The 20,245-nt window shown below is 39.0% G+C and overlaps 1 protein-coding gene across 6 annotated transcripts in view; it reads left to right on the top strand.

Annotated features, from left to right (window-relative positions):
- Positions 1-20,245, top strand: part of LOC114666111 (protein quaking) — a 1,435,209-nt gene that overhangs the window by 247,173 nt on the left and 1,167,791 nt on the right. The gene's annotated exons all lie outside the window — the stretch shown is intronic.

The raw sequence follows: 20,245 nt of genomic DNA, 5'->3' as shown, positions 1-20,245 counted from the left end.
TCTACAACCTCCTGTGTTTCTGCGCAAATCTGTGACCCAAGCATGACAATATAAAAATAACCATATAAACATATGGTTTCTACTTCGCGGATTTTCTTATTTCGCGGTGGCTCTGGAACGCAACCCCCGCGATGGAGGAGGGATTACTGTATTTGTTTAAAAACAAAAACAAAAAACAGCCTGAAGTTTACAATGTTGAAGTACTTGGAACCCTCCTTACAATTTAGTGAATAGTGGATATGGTCTGCAAAAACCTAATCTGCTTAATTTTGTAGTTTCAACTGCAATGGCAGCCAAAATGGTTTTGTCATTTACTTGTCCTTTACATCTTTTTACTTGATATTAATTGTGTTCATCATGAGTTATATGGGAAGGCAACAGGCATAAATATTCAGCTTTTGAATACTTTTCTCCTTTTGTCTCTGTCTTGGCAGGAAAAATGCTGAAGGGATGGAATAGGCAGAGCTAATTCAAATACTAATCATGTGTAATTATTATAGTGGCAGGCAAATCCACAAGCCCAGACTTTCTATATAGCCTTAAAAACTCCACTTATTAAACTCCCCCAACTGTAATCTTTTAAATATGTTAAACATGCATGTCCGATTGATTCCTGTGTACACTTTATATGTTGTTCCTACATTGTAATTGTGTTCCTGGTCTTGAATGCAGTCAGGTATTGCTCTGGCCTCTTTCAAGCTGATACGGGTGAAGCAGCGTTTGGGTTTAGGATTGGCAACTGATTGTTTCAGTTGAGAATATACTACAGTAAGTTACTCTGCTAATGCACTATACAGTATATATGTATAAAGTAGGTTTTATCCCCATACATCCCACAATGGTTAGAAATTATTTTTTGAACTACTTGTACAGGCCTTGTGTATTATCTTGTAAATAATATTAAAGTAAAAATAAATAAACTTTGATACAATAAAAAGTAACACAGTTTCCTCCCGCAGTCCAAAGACATGCAGGTTAGATGGATTGGCCCTAGTGTGTGCTTGGTGTGTGGGTGTGTTTGTGTGTGTCCTGCGGTGGGTTGGCACCCTGCCCTGGATTGGTTCCTGCCTTGTGCCCTGTGTTGGCTGGGACTGGCTCCAGCAGACTCCCGTGACCCTGTGTTCAGATTCAGCGGGTTGGAAAATGGATGGATGGATGGAAAGTAACACAAATTTCTCATGTTTTTAAGAATGTATTAATATTTTTTGAGATGGTTTGAACATAGCAGGTTTAGTTCCCAAATCCCTATTTGAGACCCCCTAACCATTACATGTATTTATTAAATTCTATCAACAACATGCCTAATTCAAATAAAGAGGTAGTTTTTTAGTCAAACCAGGAGCGCTGATCGTGCAATTTAATAAATAGTTATATTTGATTGTAACCGAAAATATGTGGTGCTTCAAGGAAAAGTGGGAAATGGCTAAGCTAACCCATGTTGACAGACATCAAATATTGGTTGTCAACCTTTTTGATACAAAACTATGTCACACCAACAGAATTTTCAAGATGTGGTGTCCAAGATGTCATTAAAAAAATGACCCAGGAGGTTGTCTATTGATGAAAAAAAAGTTGGCATTTCATGAATAGGACTTGGAGGTCCTTAAGTGACAGAAGGATATCCAGTAAAGAGTTTGCTAAACATGTGGCAGATTCCTCTGATACCAAAGTACTTACTTCAGTAGTACAGAAAAAGTCTTTAAAAAAATGATGGTGCATGGTGTTTTGGCGAAAGGCCATAAACCATGGAGAGAGAACCATTGTTAGAAAATCTTTATAGAAGGATGAGCCCACCTTTTACAATTTTTTATTCACACAGATGTTAGTAAGCTAGAAGAGTTGGTGAGATGCACTTGGATAAACAGAATAAAACAACCTACCCTGGGGCTAACTATGCAGGTGTATAACATTGCCTACAAGATGAGTTGTCATGGCTACTTACATACCACAAACGCTCCAAATGTCATTTACCCTTTTCCCTTCTCTCCCTAACCTAGACTCTGATTGCCAGACAAGCCCTCGCCATTGATTTGCCTCCTGCTTCAGTGTGTCTGTGAGCTTGAGGCAGCTTTTAAAACCCCTTCCTGGGATCACTTTTGGTCAGACTCTGGTATTATTTCTGAGGTCAAGCTGCAGCTCTACCTTTGGGCACCATGTTCGGGTTCTGTCTACCTTATGAGGTCCACATCAGTGGTGCAGCCCTCTGGCTGCTTCACTAATTACAAGGGCAACTTTTGCCCCTGACTGTGACCAGGTGCAGCCATTAGCCTACTGCCAGCTCTTAATGGCCTTGTTCCTTTTATAAAATGTGTTTGTGTTCATCGCTAGCCTCACTTCAATTCCTTCTTCCCAGATCCCCGTTTTCTTGTCCCTTTTATGTATAAAACAATCCTTACAAAAGAGTGGATTTTAAACTTAGTAGATGGTAGCTGGCTCTGAAAATGTGATGACTCTTGAGTAGAGATGTTGTGTTAAATGTGCAGAATTCAATTAATATCCACAAACTGCAAGAATCGAAAACTCCCAAATTACCAAAAGCAAGAAAGGTTTCATTACAACTAACAGGGAGGCATCTCTCTGGCTTTTCTTCAGTTGGGAATTTCAGTTTTGCAGAAACTCTGCTGATTTGTTGCGTTATATAGTTGATAGAGAATTATAAACTGGCTTTATATAGTCATGCCATCCAACATTTAGCTTGAATGAATGTCCAGTGTCTGCTGAGCTAGCTTATAGTTCATCACTCTTGCAGAAATGTTTACTGTATCAGAAATTACAATCGATAATGAAAAGCCTTCCGATAGAAATTAAAAATGTTGCTGTTAATTTAAATGTTTTTATAAAGTATATAGTGTGCAGTAAAATACAGCTCTTTATTCCAGTTAGCACTCCAGAATATTCTGCTTCATTACCAAAGGGTTCTCCTGTTACTACATACTAGAATTTTCATTTTCTTCAACTAAATTTGCCTAAACCTTTCTTAATGTAACATATTTTTAGTTTTTAATACAATAGTACTGTATATCCATGTGAATTGCTTGGTCTTGTTGTCCCATTATCAGGTTTATATCAGGACTCTGACAAGTAATTGCTTCTTGTAAACTTAAAATGGAGTAAAAATCTGTATGTAATACAAAGTAAGTTGTAAACAAAGGCCTAATAAATGTATAAGCCTTACTCTGCAGCTCTTTTATTTATTCTGTTTGTGTTTTAAGATTAACTCTACCAAGTGGTATGGCAATTATAATAAAAAATAAAATACATTACCTCAAATGTGGGGAGCATTTAAAAACTGTGTACTGTTAGTATTGCTTAGTTAGTTAGCGGCTTGCGAGAAAGTGGTGTTTTAAGCCTTCGGTGCCTTTTGTGATCCTGGGAAATGTGAACTCGATATCAAATAAGATCGACGAACTGGCTGCACTGGTGAAAAATGTCAGAACCTACAGAGAATGCAGTTTGTTGTGCTTTTGTGAAATGTGGCTAACTACCACCATCCCAGATGCTAACGTGGAGCTACCCGGGTTTAACACAGAGCGGACAGAGACGCAAGTACCTGCGGGAAGCACAAAGGAGGAGGTCTAGCTCTCTATGTCAATACAAGGTGGTGTAACTCTGGACATGTAAACGTCAAAATCTCCACTTGCTGCAGGGACATCGAACTGTTGGCCATAAGTTTGCGTCCCTATTACTTGCCCAGAGAGTTTAGACACGTCATTGTTGTTATTGTTTACATCCCTCCTCAGGCGGACGTGGAGATAGCAAGTGACATCATCCATTCTGCTGTTGCTAAGTTACAAACAAAGCATCCTGAGGCGCTTGTGCCAATCGCTGGAGATTTTAACCATGTGACGCTGGACAAAACATTACCTGCCTTCTCCAAGTATGTGGACTGTAACACCCGGGGAAATAAGACTATTGACTTACTGTATGCAAACGTTAAAGACACATACAGTGCCACCCCGCTGCCTGCGCTTGGGAAAGCAGATCATAACCTGGTTCTGCTTCAGCCTCACTACAAACCAAGAGTGAGGGAGCTACCTACAACCACACGCTCATTCAGGAAGTGGTCCCCTGAAGCAGAGCAGGCTCTGAGGGACTGCTTTGGAACTACGGACTGGGATATCCTGCAGGGATCACATAGTGAGAACATTGAGGAGGTTGTTGACTGCACTACTGACTACATCAACTTCTGTATGGACATTGTAGTTCCAGTAAGAACAGTACGCTGCTATGCTAACAACAAGCCATGGATTACAAGTGACATGAAGGGCCTTTTGAACCAGAAGAAAGGGCTTTTAAAGGCAGTGATCAGCATGAGCTCAAGCGCGTGCAGAAGGAACTCAGAGTCCAGCTCAGGGCGGCGAAGGAGCAGTACAGGAGAAAGCTGGAGCGGAAGTTGCAGAATAACAACATGAAGGAAGTGTGGGATGGGATGAAGATCATCAGCTCGAAGCGGGGTGCCACCATAGAGAGAGACGTGAAGAGACAACTTCTTTAACAGGTTTGACCACCCTAACCCACTCTCACCTCGGAGTACTACACCCTCTACCCATCCTTCTGCTGATACCAACATAGGAGAGACATCCCCACCCACAATTACAGCGGCACAGCCCTGACGTCACATGTGATGAAGACCATGGAGCGGCTGCTGCTTCACCACCTGAGGCTACAGGTCCGCCACTCCCTCGACCCTCTGCGGTTCGCATACCAGGAAAAGGTTGGGAGCGGAGGATGCCATCATCTATATGCTACACCGATCACTATCCCACTTGGACAGAGGCAGTGGTGCTGCAAGAATTATGTTTCTAGACTTCTCTAGCGCCTTCAACACCATCCAACCCTCTGCTCCTTAGGGACAAGCTGACAGAGATGGGAGTAGATTTATACCTAGTGGCATGGACCGTGGACTATCTTACAAACAGACCTCAGTATATGCGTCTCGGGAACTACAGGTCTGACATTGTGGTGGATTTTAGGAGGCCCAGGCCCCTCCTGGACCCCGTGATTATCAGAGGTGACTGCGTACAGAGTGTATAGACCTATAAATACCTGGGAATGCAGCTGGATGATAAATTGGACTGGACTGCCAATACTGATTCTCTGTGCAAGAAAGGGCAGAGCCGGCTATACTTCCTTAGAAGACTGGCGTCCTTCAACATTTGCAGTAAGATGCTGCAGATGTTCTATCAGACAGTTGTGGCGAGCACCCTCTTCTACGCAGTGGTGTGCTGGGGAGACAGAATTAAGAAGAAGGACGCCTCACGCCCGGACAAACTGGTGAGGAAAGCAGGCTCTATTGTAGGCATGGAGCTGGACAGTTTGACATCTGTGGCAGAGCGACGGGCGCTCGGCAGGCTCCTATCATCCATCCATCCATCCATTTTCCAACCCGCTGAATTCGAACACAGGGTCACGGGGGTCTGCTGGAGCCAATCCCAGCCAACACAGGGCACAAGGCAGGAAACAATCCTGGGCAGGGTGCCAACCCACCGCAGGACACACACAAAAACACCCACACACCAAGCACACACTAGGGCCAATTTAGAATCACCAATCCACCTAACCTGCATGTCTTTGGACTGTGGGAGGAAACCGGAGCGCCCGGAGGAAACCCACGCAGACACGGGAGAACATGCAAACTCCACGCAGGGAGGACCCGGGAATCGAACCCGGGTCCCCAGATCTCCCAACTGCGAGGCAGCAGCGCTACCCACTGCGCCACCGTGCCGCCCCAGGCTCCTATCAGTTATAGAGAATCCACTGCATCCACTAAACAGTGTCATCTCCAGACAGAGGAGCAGCTTCAGCGACAGACTGCTGTCACCATCCTGCTCCAGTGACAGACTGAGGAGATCATTCCTCCCCCAAATTATGCCCTGCGGCGTTCCTGTGCTGCTGACCACAATGTAAGACCTGCAGTTCCCGAGACGCACATACTGAGATCTGTCTGTAAGATAGTCCACGATCCATGCCACCAGTTATGAATCTACTTCCATCTCTGTCAGCTTGTCTCTAAGGAGCAGAGGTTGGATGGTGTTGAAGGCGCTAGAGAAGTCCAGAAACATAATTCTTACTGCACCACTGCCTCTGTCCAAGTGGGAGAGGGATCAGTGTAGCATGTAAATGATGGCATCCTCCGCTCCCACCTTCTCCTGGTATGCAAACTGCAGAGGGTCGAGGGAGTGGTCGGACCTGTGGCCTCAGGTGGTGAAGCAGAAGCCGCTCCTTGGTCTTCATCACATGTGACGTCAGGGTGACAGGCCGGAAGTCATTCAGCTCACCAGGACGTGATACCTTTGGGACTGGGGTGATGCAAGATGTTTTTCCAAAGCCTTGGGACTCTCCCCTGTTCTAGGCTCAGGTTGAAGATACGCTGTAGAGGACTCCCCAGCTGCAACACAGAGGCCTTCAACAGTCGTGGCGATACTCCATCTGGACCCACTGCTTTGCTGGCACAAAGTCTCCTCAGCTCTCTGCTTACCTGGGCTGCTATAATTGTGGGTGGGGGAAAACTCTCTCCTATGCTGGTATCAGCAGAAGGATGGGTGGAGAATGCAGTACTCTGAGGTGAGAGTGGGTTAGGGTGGTCAAACCTGCTAAAAAAGCTGTTCATCTGGTTTGCTTTCTCCCTGTCTCTCTCGATGGAGGCACTCCGCTTCGAGCTGCAGCTAGTGATGATCTTCATCCCATCCCACATTTCCTTCATGCTGTTATTCTGCAACTTTTGCTCCAGCTTTCTCCTGTACTGCTCCTTCGCCGCCCTGTGCTGGACTCGGAGTTCCTTCTGCAAATGCTTGAGCTCATGCTGATCACCACCTTTAAAAGCCCTTTTCTTCTGGTTCAAAAGGCCCTTGATGTCACTTGTAATCCATGGCTTGTTGTTAGCAGCATACTGTTCTTACTGAAACTACAATGTCCATACAGAAGTTGATGTAGTCAGTAGTGCAGTCAACAACCTCCTCAATGTTCTCACTATATGACCCCTGCAGGATATCCCAGTCCGTAGTTCCAAAGCAGTCTCTCAGAGGCTGCTCCGCCTCAGGGGACCACTTCCTAAATGAGCATGTGGTTTTAGGTAGCTCCCTCACTCTTGGTTTGTAGTGAGGCTGAAGCAGAACCAGGTTATGATCTGCTTTTCCAAGCGCAGGCAGCGGGGTGGCGCTGTATGCGTCCTTAACGTTTGCATAAAGTAGGTCAATAGTCCTACTTCCTCTGGACTTACAATCCACATAGTGGGAGAAGGCATGTAATGTTTTGTCCAGCGTCACATTGTTAAAATCTCCAGAGATTAGCATAAGCGCCTCAGTGTGCTGTGTTTGCAGTTTACCAACAGCGGAGTGGATGATGTCACCCGCTATCTCCACATCCGCGCGAGGAGGGATGTAAACAATAACAACAATGATGTGTCCAAACTCTCTGGGCAAGTAATAGGGATGCAGAATTACGGCCAACAGTTCGATGTCCCTGCAGCAAGTGGAGATTTTGACGTTTACATGTCCAGGGTTACACCACCTTGTGTTCACATAGAGAGCGAGTCCTCCTCCTTTCCGCTTCGCCGCAGGTATTTGCGTCTCTGTCCGCTCTTTGCTAAACCCTGGTAGGTTCACGTTACCATCTGGAATGCTAGTTGTTAGCCACGTTCACTAAAACACAACAAGCTGCATTCTTTGTAGGTCCTGACATTTTTCACCAGCACAGCTAGTTCGTCGATCTTATTTGGTAGTGAGTTCACATTTCCCATGATCACAGAAAGCACCGAAGGCTTGTATCGCCATTTCCTCACTAGCCGCTTAGCCTTTAGCTTAGCACTGGTTCTGCTGCCACGATATGGCCTTCTTACCTCATCAGGTAAATAAAGAACCACACCGGCACAGGCCTTTGTTCTCAGCGCTAGAAGTTGACTACCTGAATAGATGAGTCTCGGTGTGTAAAAATCCATGTCCAAGTAGTAAAAGTGTCCAGGAAACGAGTCCACATAAAAGAAAGTGGTAGGAGTGATCAGAGATATAGAGAAAAAGGTAGAAAGATAAAGAAGATAAAGTCCTACGGAGCTGCTGGAAACTAACTAACAGCAACGTGACCTTAGGAACACCAGGTTCAGCTAACTAACCTCCTTGCATTGAGGCATGCATGTTATGCTGTGTTTGTGCAGGGCTGAACATGATTTAATGGGACTTTCTATTGTCTTATTAGTATTGCAAGCCAGTATTAACATTTAAATATTTTTGTAAAACCAGATGTAAATAATAACTCATTTTCATGGAAAGAAAGTATGAATATTTGACATGCTTATAAAAAATAAGTGAAGCCCACTGTGGAACTACCTCGGTAAACATAATACTGACATTGCTGACATTTGTTGTTTGCACATTCGCTCTGTAGTTTAAGCTAATAAAGTTAGTGTCTTCTATGCTTCAGCTTGTATTGGAATGCTTTGGTTCTGTTTTCAGTCAGTGAGCATTTAAATCTGAATGAAAATCTGTCTGGGGACTTGAGGTGCAGTAATTAGCAGCCTTTTCTGCATGCCAGATTGGAATTACTATTGTAATGGTTTTGCTGAAGGATAAAAGGATTGAGTTGGGCTCTGCCCGTCTGCCAAGCAGAATGAATTTCCTGGGGATCAGATTTTTCTTATTTTTGCCTTTTCTAATTTGTTTTTGAAGAACTTTAAAGAGACATTCATTTATAACGATTTTATATCTTTTTTCATAAATGTATAAACGTGGATGTTATAAGAGGAACCTGAAAAACAGAACATGTGGGTAATTTTGTGTGTAAAGGGAAGTGAGCTTGCATTCTTAATAAGAATAATGTTGAGCCACATGGTTTTTTTTAAAAAATTCAATAAATTAAAAGCCAAATAAAATACATTAAAATCAAATTTAATACCCATTTATTGATCTTATTTTTTAAGAATTAAGTTAAAATGTGACAAACACCCTGTTCCAGGGTTGGTTCCAACCTTGTCCTTTATGCTGCCAAGAGGGAGTCTAAGCCATTGTGTTACTGCATTTACTTAAACTCATTTGAAAAGGGATGGATATTTAAATGGATCTGTATATTATCACTCCAGTTTTAACATGTTCTCTTTATGGATGAATTTAATGTTGTCTTCTATTTTCTTTTCAGTGTAATGCCAGATATCTAATCTCCGTATAGTTTAAGCTTTATAGTTATTTTTTTTGCTAGTCAAAGTGAGTTAGGCTTTGACCCTTGGATGTGTTTGTCAGTCCTGATGATGATGTGATGCGAGAAGCTGGGCTGCAAACATTGACTGTTGCCTGCAGTGATGAACATCACTTATGCATGCTTAACCTTCAGTGTTATTCCAGGAGCAAGATAAAACAATAGCAGCTGAAGTGTGAAGTGGCAGTCTGAAGAAAAGCATCTCACATGTCCTCATTTACCCAGATAATATACCCACATGAATTACATATACCAGTATTGCTGGTTATTGCTTTCTCAGATGGCCTGCAAGAAAATATATATTTGCATATTTCATAATTTAGACTTGGAAAGCAAATTGTATTAATATGATATGTATAGCTATGTTATCTATATGTTATAGATCTGAGAATTTCAGTGATCACAGATTTTATTCTCATACTCCAGCTTTCAAGTATTTAAATGCGTGTCATTGATTTTCAGTAATTAAACTCCTAAAGCTCATCTTTGGCTTCTTTATAGCCAGAAGCTCACCAAACAAAGACAGATATATGTCACTGAGAAAGCAATCAAGACAATAAATGTAATTCTATTTAGTAATGTTATTTCAGGTGTTTATACAATACATTAACATACTAGACAGCTAAGATAGTTTCATATCATAATGCACAATAAATAAGATTAAAAGACAGCATATGCCTTTATATAAAAGGTTGTTTCTGATTTTTGTATGCATTAATTATATGCATCTACCATTACTTCAAAATGACATTTAATCTAAAGGACAATATTGTTCATGCAAAGTGACAGCAGTACAGTTGATATGATGTACTTATGCATGGCAGAGCAAAGCTTATTTATCAGGTTATTAGTTGAATACTGTATTTACAGGACACCTAGTATTTACATCTATTTTTATGTGTTTGCTAAGCATCTAATTAGTGTACTTGCTATGAAAATCTTCATATAAAATTAAGAGTGATTTACCTTTAATCACAGTTATACATTACATTATGCTCTATCAGCACTGTACTGTTAAAGGTTTATAACAGCTGCTTTGTATTTAATCTGAAAGCAAGGAAGTTTATAAAGTCTATTTCAGTTACTAAATGTAATGCCAAATCATGTGTCAATGTTAGCAAGTGAGGCAGAATCACCATTCTTCTTATCTCCCTGCATTTAAACCTTGACTCAGTATTGTGAGGACTATTCTCAACCTGCCCATAAGGTCTGTGTTGCACCCATCAGACTGGATGCATGTTTTTCTTACACATTGTTCTTAATGCACAAGCATTTTCGTTTCTCTTACGGACATTTAGATAACAAAGCGTTACAGCAGGAGTTGGTGATGTGAGATGTTGTTAGGTGTTACATTAAATACCTGCACAATCTACCTGCTATACAAGTACTGGATCAACAAAAATTCAGTCAAGTGTTTCATGACATGTGCTTCTTTTAGCCTTCGGTCTCCCTTGGCTCCACTCATGATTAAGCAGTTTAAGAAAACTGACTGTTGGACTAACAGTCATTGGATTAAAGAAGCTTAAATAATGGATGTGCATGCGGTAATTTATGTTTCACTCTATTTCTTTAATAGTTGAAATTACCTGGAATATGCAAGGTCTGTACCAGCAGTAATGTTAATTTACAGGCGTGTTGTGAATTTTTTTTCTTTCTTTTTTTTCTTTTTAGTCGTTCATTTCAATATTGTTTGACGACTTTTTGCACACTTTTGAAGGTAGTTTGTACCAATTAGAAATTGCATGCAGCTTTCTGAATGCTTTATTCTGAACAGGGAACAACAGTTCTGCATTATGTGCAGTACATAAATGCTTAGTTACACTATGTCTTACCCATGGCACTATGAGATAACATCTTTAAAACTATAGTAGTGTGGTTTAAAATAAACTGTACAGAAGTGTTTGACCTTTCAATAGTTGTTGGTTTTCCTGCAAACTGTCTCATCAAGCAAAGGTGGCCAAAGTGGTTGTCTCAATGGTCTCTTAAGGCAGCATTGAATTTTCCAGAGGTATACTCTGCCAGATTATTGAGAAGAATTTTTATTTAACTTAGGACAGAGGACAAGGGAGAAAACTTGAGCAGCTGAGAATCAGAAATCAACAGCTGATGTGTCAGTTGTCTGAGAAGAGTATTTGAATAACTGGTATTGAAAGAATGAGCTGGGCTCTGATTTAATTAGATTATTGCAAAACTAAAATCTTAACAAATGTCAGTGTTTTAAACTGGGACTGTTTTTTCTTTCCCACTCTGTTTGTTTCAGACGCTTCTCTTACTACATTGTGTCTTCAACTGATTGAGAAATATTAATACAGTAGCAGTCTTGATTTACTAGTGGTATCACAACGTCCCACATGGGTCTCCTGCTCCCCACTAGAACAAAGAGGGGCTGATTAAAAGATTATTTTGCTTGTGAGGAAATAAATCTGTTGTGTTTTCATTTTACCTCATTTTAGTGTTATTGTTGAGCTATGTTGCTGAACAAATCTGATGAATTTCATAAACAGCTGCGTGTCCTATTACTACGTGCAAATTCCTAAAGTGTTACTAATAGTACAGCTGGGTTCTGTTGGAATCTTATAGGACCTTTTTTTGGGAACTTGAACCATCACAGAAAAGGACAAGCAGACCAACTGGGATATCTAGAGCTTCTCTTCAAATTATGTCTATCTTCTTGTGAGCAGTATAAATTTTATGCTAGGAATATACTTTTGTAAAATTGCATCTTATTATCTACTCCGTGTAACAATAATAAAGGAGTGTATTTTATGCTGTTTTTGTCTTCATCATGTAAATGTAATTAAACAATAGATATGTAAAGTACATTTATTATTTTGTAGCATTCAAATTTCTTGTAATAATTAACTAACCAGTTTTACTGAATCAGTACAGCAGACCAGCAAGTGCACAAAATTAAGTACTTTATTTAAATGCTGTAAGCAAAAAAAAAAGGATTTTCAAGGGATAAATATCACAATATGCAATACATGGTCCTCTTGCCAGGGCCTTCCTCCCCAGAGCTTTAAATCTCTTTAACAGTGTGGGTAGTTGGCTATCCCATCATTCTCCTGCTTCTCCTCTTGCCTTAACATAATTTCTGTCAGTGGCCACATTTCAGGAGTCTACCATCCTCTTTGGAATTCACATGCCCTAGCAAGAAGAGGTCATTTTGCCTCTTCAGCAGTCACTTCAGGGGTCAAAGATAAAATAGATTATAGTACATTCTAACAACCCTAGCAATCTAGGGCTACACATAATTGGACTATTGCTCCTAGCTTCAAATACTACAGGATTATACCCCTCACTTGCCCATGGCATACAATCTGTAAGTATTTATTTACATTTTATCACATATCGCTTGTTTGCACACTTCATTTTGTGATTTAAAAATGCATAAACTGAAATAAATCCAGTTACAGTGGAACCTCGGTTTGCGAGCATAATTCGTTCCGGAAACGTGCTCGTAGTCCAAAGCACTCGTATCTCAAAGTGAATTCCCCCATAAGAAATAATGGAAACTCAGATGATTTGTTCCACAACCCAAAACTATTCATACAAAAATGATTAATACAAAATATAAAGTAAAAATACATAAAACAAATTAACCTGCACTTTACCTTTGAAAAGAATCATGTGTGGTGTGAGTAAGTTTCTAAACTCTTGTGGAATTGCACCCAACGGGACGACACATGGAAGAGCGTCCCAAAGCAATCCCAGTCTCCCAGTGCTGTAGCAGTTCTCCGTAAAAGCGAATCCAAAAAGATCGCGGACATGCTATAAGCGCCTGCCGTCGATGGGTGATACAAGGAACAAGAAACATTATAAATGTGCAGGGCCCTGCCTGACTGCTGTCTGTGTATAAATAACCGCGCTATTGCTGTTTCAAGCTGAATAAAGCTGGTGTTGCTAAAGTACTGAGACTTAGCTTCGCGGTTTAGGGTGCAAGATGGGGACTCGCACGTCACAGCACACACACACGTGCGCATGCACACCCACACATACACACGTGCGCGCACACACACAATCACAATGCTAATGCTGTAGTAAACAGTATACGCTTGTGTGGATGTTGACTATATGAGTGAGGCACGCCGACTCAGACGGAGAATAGGAGACGATTGCCCACAATCCCGCAGCGAGAGAGAGAGAAGAACCATCCGCTCAGTTGTGATCACATGACGCTCAGCAGACAAAGCTTATACATATTACTAGTACTGCAAGACCTCGCTCGGTTATCAAGTCAAAATTTATTAAAAATTTTTGCTCATCTTGCAAAACACTCGTAAACCAAGTTACTCGCAAACCAAGGTTCCACTGTATTTTTATTATTAATGGTATTTGCAATCATTATTTTGTTTCTGATCAATTATAATTCAGTGGAAATGCAATGATGTTAGATTTTTATATTCAGAATGGAGCTGAAATTGAAAATAAAGTCATACTTTCTAACTTTCATGACTTTAACAAATCTCAATTTATAATACATCATTTAAGTCTGGTATAGTGGTAGGCTATATTTAGTGTGATGTTGCTAAGGAAAGTACATTTTTGTTATTTTCATACAAGTGTGAAGTATATTATGTCCAGTTTTATAATGATCTGTGATTCCTCAGCACAAATTGCACTTATTTGCATACAAGTTATTTACCTAAAATCATTTTTTTTTTCTCAAAATATTTCTAAGCTGTACATATCAAAGTAATTCTGTCAAAAGTGATTTATAATGGCCTTTTTTATTATAAATGCTACAATTCTGTACTTGAAAACTCAACAGAATTCAAGAAAAATATTTTAACAAAATAGAAAACCAAAAGCAGAAGTAAGCATTGCAAAGCAGAACTAAGAGCAAAAGCAGAGTGTGGTTGTTTAGGCAAAACTGCTTATGAAATATATTTTGGCAATATTATAATATGAAAATAAGGTCATCCAATTATATTGTGAATAATTATCCCTTCAGCCTGGAGATCTTGTTTTGTTGAATGTAATAACATAAAACACCTGGAGACACACACACATACACAAAGCAGTATAGGGTTTCAAAATTCTGCTAGACAAATCTAAAACTGTGAGAAATATGGAGAACAATTCAGGTGGATTTCACCAAAGACATCAATAAAAAAGAATAAAAAGTACTTTGCATCAATAGATCTGAACTTTAACTATTATTGGATGTTCTGTTGACAGGATATTTACTTAAGGGTGCGTTCATTCTGTTCTTTGAACCTGAGTAACTGTAAATCTTTCAACATTATAAATATATGTATAACAATTGAAAATTTATTGAACTATATTAAACCAATTTAAAAAGAAAGTTTTAACATCCTTTTAGTCTGTTTTGTTTCTTCTCAGTCACAGAAAATTAAAATCTAGGAATCAACGCAGGTCTCAAGTAACCTGCAATGATAATCTATATTACTAAACCACAGTTTAATTTATGCACGGCGGATGCTCCGAAGCACATGCGCACTGTGCCGCAGCACCCCAGAGTCAAACGCAGCGGCTTCACAGAGTCAGTAGGTGGCGCACAAACAACACAACCTGTAAACTAAACTTACTCTAATCCACTGTGCCAGCAGTCTGTGTGGCGTGTTTGAATCACATAACGGTAATTCAGTAACAGAGAAACAAAAACGAGACCGCATGGATAAAAACAATAAACGGAGGCTCCTACGATGCGCTTCACAAACACCAGAAGCAAAGAAGTCACAGCTCCAAAACGAAACACGGGCGGCGGACGCACCGAAGCGCATGCGCACTGCACCGCAGCGCCCGAGAGTCAAACCCAGCGGAACTTGCTCTAATCCACTGTCCCAGCAGTTGGTGTCAGCAGAGGCAAAGGAGTCACAGCTCCAAATGAAAAGAGCTCAACGATTTGTAATACAAAACCGAGCCCGTACTTCCCAGAGTCAGTACGTGGTGCCCAAGCACCACAACCTGTAAACTACACTTGCTCTAATCCTCTGTGCCAGCAGTCGGTGTGGCATATTTGAATCATCCATCCATCCATCCATTTCCCAACCCGCTGAATCCGAACACAGGGTCACGGGGGTCTGCTGGAGCCAATCCCAGCCAACACAGGGCACAAGGCAGGGAACCAATCCTGGGCAGGGTGCCAACCCACCACAGGACACACACAAACACACCCACACATCAAGCACACACTAGGGCCAATTTAGAATCGCCAATCCACCTAGCCTGCATGTCTTTGGACCGTGGGAGGAAACCGGAGCGCCCGGAGGAAACCCACGCAGACACGGGGAGAACATGCAAACTCCACGCAGGGCGGACCCGGGAAGCGAACCCAGGTCCCCAGATCTCCCAACTGCGAGGCAGCAGCGCTACCCACTGCGCCACCGTGCCGCCCATATTTGAATCACATAACGGTAATTCAGTATTAAATATAAGTTGGATTATGCTTCCTAACAGTAAACGACTTCTACCGAACGACACAGCCACAGAACAACAAAGACGAGACTGCATGGATAAAAACAATATACGGAGGCTCCTACAACATGCTTCAGACACACCAGAAGCAAAGGAGTCAGTACGTGACACCCAAATACCACAACCTGTAAATTACACTTGCTCTAATCCACTGTGCCAGCAGTCAGTGTAGCATATTTGAATCACATAACGGTAATTCAGTATTAAATGTAAGTTGGATTATGCTTCCTAACAGTAAACGATTTCTACCTAACGACACAGCCACAGAACAGCAAAGACAAGACCGCATGGATAAAAACAATACACGGAGGCTCCTACAATGCGCTTCAAACACACCAGAAGCAAAGACGTCACGGCTCCACAATGAAAGAGCTCAACTAACTGAAATACAAAACGAGCCCGTATGGATAAACACAATGGGCTCAAATATGTTTATTTAATTAAATGAACTTTCCCAGGAAGCACCCACCCTCCATGATATTTCACCCTTCCAGATATCGGAGGGAACAGAAAGTGATTGCCATTCTTGGATTTGCGATTCTTTCGAGAATTTTCTGCAAATTAGAAACCTTGAAAGAGAGTTCATGGAAGTGTAAATGAGCTTAGCATGATCATTCTTAACATATCTATTTAAACATAATAGAACAGTGACATAAGTCATTATTATTATTTCTTCTTTTATTACAAATTTGAAAGTCTTTTCTTAAAAGATACCAGCCTACAGTAAGTATCCATCTTAATAACATAGTAAGCATTACATTCTCAAACCTGCTTAATCCAACCACAACAATTGGGCCAAACCTTTAGGTCTTTATAGATATGGGCATAAAGCTAAAGTACCTGGTGAGAAACCCACTCAAACATGGGGTGAATGTACAAACTACATGAACAATAACTGGAGCAGGATTCAATTGCAGAATCCTGGATATGTGATGCAGCAGTACTACCCACTGCAGCACTGTGCTATCTTTTAATTATGTATTAATTGACAATATTATATTAAGAAAAATTGTAATAGTTTGCTTTTTTGAAGTCTAAGATCAAAATAAAATTTGTAGCAGTCTTTGGCCAAGGTATCTGCAGATAGCAATGAGCACTTTTTTATATCTATATATTAGGATGAGCATCCCTAATCCAAAATGCCTGGTATTAAAAGTATTTCTGATATTTTCAGATTTTGGAATATCTGCATATACATACTGAGATATTTCAAAAATTTATGTTTCATATACACATTAAAAACATAGCTTGAACTTAATTTTATACAATATTTTTAATAATTTTTGTCCATAGCATCAGCTGTTAAACAATAGCAACAACATACAGCGGCAGGCTTTTAGTCTCCACCTATGATTCTGTATCTCCATTAAAAGAGAATAAGCAAAGAACACAGTGAGTAATGAATGTAGGTCTAGCAGTAGCGATGATTGATACCAAACTGACACCAACTGAGCATCAGAACTTAAGCTCCATTAGTAATGTACCCATGGCTCCCGAAACTCCAAAAATGACCCCACAATGGAACTGATGATGGTGCTTGAATGAAGGCTACCTCCATTTTAACTGTGTTTTTAAATTAAAAATGTATTTCTGTGTTGTTAATTTATTGATCTGTGCAACTTTTGTGGCTTTTCATTGCTGAGCAACCTGATGCTGCTTAATATTTTTGTATTTTTTACCCATTGTATATAGTTACTGTTTCATTTTTTTCTTTGAGCTTCTTGTTGAAAATAAAACAAAAACATCCAGTGATTTCTTATGTAAGAACCTAACTGTGAAATTTTCAATTTTGAATGAATCCCCTTTTTTAAAGACTAACTGTAGTACTAGGTTGTTGGACCATAATGTTTATGTTTACCCCTTTTTTAAAGTAACTGTAAATAGACTGTAAAACTGTTAAAAAAAAAAAAAAAAAAAGAGTGCAGTCCTTTCTTCCAAAGGAATAGTTTTTGAGAGAACTACAGTTCATGGGAGCACAACATCGGTGAAATAATTGTCTCATTTATATACTTTAATCGTTGAATATCTGTTACTATACCTTGTTGCGTTTTAGAATATCTAGAAAAAAGATTTATGATTGATTTATTTATGATAAGTATTTACAGAATTGTCATACCTAGTACATTTCTGTGTCAACTATTAGGAAAGTGTGTGTAAAAATTAAATAATAAATTATTTCTGTCAGAGGCCTTTGAATTGCTCTGTCTTTCATATATGACATTATTAAACTTGGAATGAAATAATCATTCTCTGTAACTTATAAAAATGATGTTATTGTGTTTTCACCATATTTTTAATTCCAGCCATTAATTCTTCTGTGAATGTTAATATTTTTGAACTAATGTATTGTATGCATTTACTAGTGTTGATTAAAAGTGAATTGTTCAACATTGAAGAATAAAAGCTACAATGTTAATATAATTTTCTAAATTAAAATAAGTATAATAGTAATTTTGTATCCCTACATTATTTGATTCAATATTAAACTTATCAGAGTTCTCTTTTTCCACTTTAAAGTATTTGCTCATTATTAAGGCCCCTTTGACTTCCATGAAAACCTTCATAAATATCTTATTCCTCTAGGTACAGGCCTATTTAGTTAAATTAGATGAAAACCATTACTCTTGAAACTGCATTATGTAGCAGGATAGCAGTTTTAAACACACATATTCATCTATTTGTTAAATCCTCTTATAGTTTATTTATAGATTAGGCAAGAAATTTGTTTAACTTGGGAAATACTACTTATTAAGAGTGTTTCTTCAAATAGCAAATATTCAGTTATTTTTGTAATATTTCTTTTAAATTAATATCAGTATTTTAAATCTGTTGATTGAATTGATTTATACTTATTTAGATACGACTAATTAAATATAGGAGGTCTTTGGGCATTTTTCCTTTGCCAAGAAATCTACTAATGTGTAATTTTGATGGCAGGATTAGGCTGATTTTTCCAGTCTTTTGCAACAATGCCACTCAACAAATGTGTTGAGGGCAGACTTTTTTATATGTAATGACAAGTAGTGTGAGATTCACAGAAACACTGGAGAACCATAGATTTAAAGAACTAGTATTAGTAGTGAGTTTGAAGTTTGCCATGAAAATACCAGTTTTTGACATGTCTTTTCATGTTTTGTGTACCTTTGTCCATTTATAGAGATTACCAACTGCTGAAATAGTGGTGTCTCACAATTACAAAATGCATGAAAGTCACATTTGTGATGTTGAAGCCATGTGGGCGATGTGTATCTATTTACTGATATATTATTTCATTTTGGCCTAAACAAAACTATACAATATGATTGTGAATGTGTGTTTGTTGATAGATAGATTTTTAATAGTAGTTTGTTGTTGAAATATAAAGAACCAAAGACATGATCTTCTAGTAAGGTCTGTGACTTAAAGTATATTTTAGCTATAATTGAAGATTACTGTCTATTAAGCCTTACCTTTTTTAGGAATACAGTAAATAGCAGAACATTATTTTTAAAATAGATAATTAAATTTAGAAATTTTTACCTTAAGCAGTTGTAAAACAATGGTAATTTTTTTGGTTTTTAATTTGTTGTTTTTAACTTGTAAGCAAAAATGAAAATACAAAATTTTCTGAATATACAGAATATCTAAGATTATATTGTTGACAAATTGTTGATCAAAGAATAAAGGAAGCACATTACAACTATACTAAAGGTAAAACAAAAAATAAATAGATGTAATTATATTGAACAAAACACAGCCAATTTACAGTTATGTCAGAAATGTCTACTGGTTGGTGTTTGATTTATATTATCTACTAATTCCATTCTTAAACCTTTTCTGCATATCCATAACTTGTACTCAGTGATGTATATTTATCCAGTGTGAAGGCCAAATCCAGCTGAATTTTAGGAGCTTCATGGATCATGACTAAACGTAAGGCAGTTAGCCCAGAGGTCTCAAGATTCTACAAAATGTTATACTCTATAGTGGACCAGAATGTGATAGTTTCATAGAAACTGTTTGTAGTCCTTGCCTTTTTAACTTTTATGAAATCTAATATGTGCTTTTTTCTTGTATGTTAATGAAATACATGCAGTTTCTTGAAAAATGTCTGGATTGGTCTGATGTACGAAATTAGACCCCAATTTCTTTGACAGACCACTCCAGTGTCTTTAATGTTTTTCTCACATTAGTTAAAAGGGTTTCTCCTCTGCGCATAACCTCCCTTGGCGTGGACCAGCCTCAGTAGTTTCCAGGCCTTTCTTTTTTTCTTCTCACCAGGACACCTTTTCAAAAGAAAAAAAAAAGTTTTTTCACTGAAATCTGCACACAGGCAGAAGGTTCTGGTTCAACTTTGTAACTCCTGAGGCTCTTGTAAATACTATAAACATCTGGTACTTTTTTGCTTCTTCGGTTCTCCTTAGTTGTTTTCCAAAGTTATTTGTATTTGTTTTAAGAAACTATTGTATGCAGTGGGTGCTCCTAGTGCAAAAATAAACCAGCCTGCAGACCTGACTTTTGATGGACCTTAATTTAAATGCTGTTATATAAAATTAATATTTTGAATGCAAAGTGTGCATTTCAACTCTTAGTAAAAGATATTCAGCCCACTGTAATAATGAAATGGAAATTAATAATTTGT

Source organism: Erpetoichthys calabaricus, chromosome 15 (assembly GCF_900747795.2).
Source record: "Erpetoichthys calabaricus chromosome 15, fErpCal1.3, whole genome shotgun sequence".
Classification (NCBI taxonomy): Eukaryota; Metazoa; Chordata; class Cladistia; order Polypteriformes; family Polypteridae; genus Erpetoichthys; species Erpetoichthys calabaricus.
Note: the sequence above shows the minus strand (reverse complement) of the source record. Positions and strands in the feature narration are given on the sequence as shown.